Below are 1058 nucleotides of genomic sequence, written 5' to 3' on the forward strand. Positions count from 1 at the left end.
GTTAATCAGATTTATCTGAAAAACTAAATGCCTCTGGGAAGGATAATATATTAAACAATATTGAATTATATCATCATGCCAGAAATTGAAATATTGAGCAACTACTCAATATTGTTCACTGATTCATTCTCCAATCACAATGAATTGTCTGTATTTTAATAGGAATATTTGTTGTAAATGACTAAAGCCTAAGACTATGTAGGAGAAAACACTAATTTTAAAAAATGTCACCTAACTAAAAATGGCTAGGGCAAAAAGGTAGACTTTTAGTATAGATTAAATGATACATGAGTATAAAGGGAAAATTTTATCCAGTCTGTATCAAATGGAAATCTTTTCATCATTCCTCATATCACATCAAGAAAAGGGAGAATGTTTGTTATTTATAATTCCAAAGGTTATTCCATGAAATCTCTTAAAGATTAATATCAGAAAAACTCAATCTTCAGCACTCTAAATCTACCAAAATGGAATTTAAATCCATAGTTATGTCCCTAAAATCTGAACAATTATTTGAGCCTTTCAGGAGAATGCTAATGTTGACTAGGTGTATATGTGTTTCTCTTACATTTTAATATATTTTTATAAAATAAATTAACAATCTGATATATATACTTGTGTACATATTTTATGTATTTCTATTAGAAAGAAATTTGTATTTACATATCAAATTTTCATAAACTAAATTAATCTTTTCTATTGGTCACATTATAGAATTAAAACAACAAAATGAACACTAAGAATGTCAAATACTATAAAATGCACTGTCTTCTTTATAAATTTGTGGTACCAATATCTACTATGCCTATAAACATCCACTTAGTATTTTCAATTAAACAAAGTTATACAGTCACATGTCACTTAGCGACAGGGATACATTTTGGGAAATGCATTGTTAGGTTATTTCATCATTGTGTGAACCTCATACAGTATATTGTTATGAACTAGATGGTATAACTTACTACATCCTTAGCCTTTATCATATAACCTCTTAGTCCTAGGCTACAAACCTATACAGCATACTATTATTCTGATTAATATATGCAACTGTAACACAA

Source organism: Microcebus murinus, chromosome 10 (assembly GCF_040939455.1).
Source record: "Microcebus murinus isolate Inina chromosome 10, M.murinus_Inina_mat1.0, whole genome shotgun sequence".
In the NCBI taxonomy this organism is placed as follows: Eukaryota; Metazoa; Chordata; class Mammalia; order Primates; family Cheirogaleidae; genus Microcebus; species Microcebus murinus.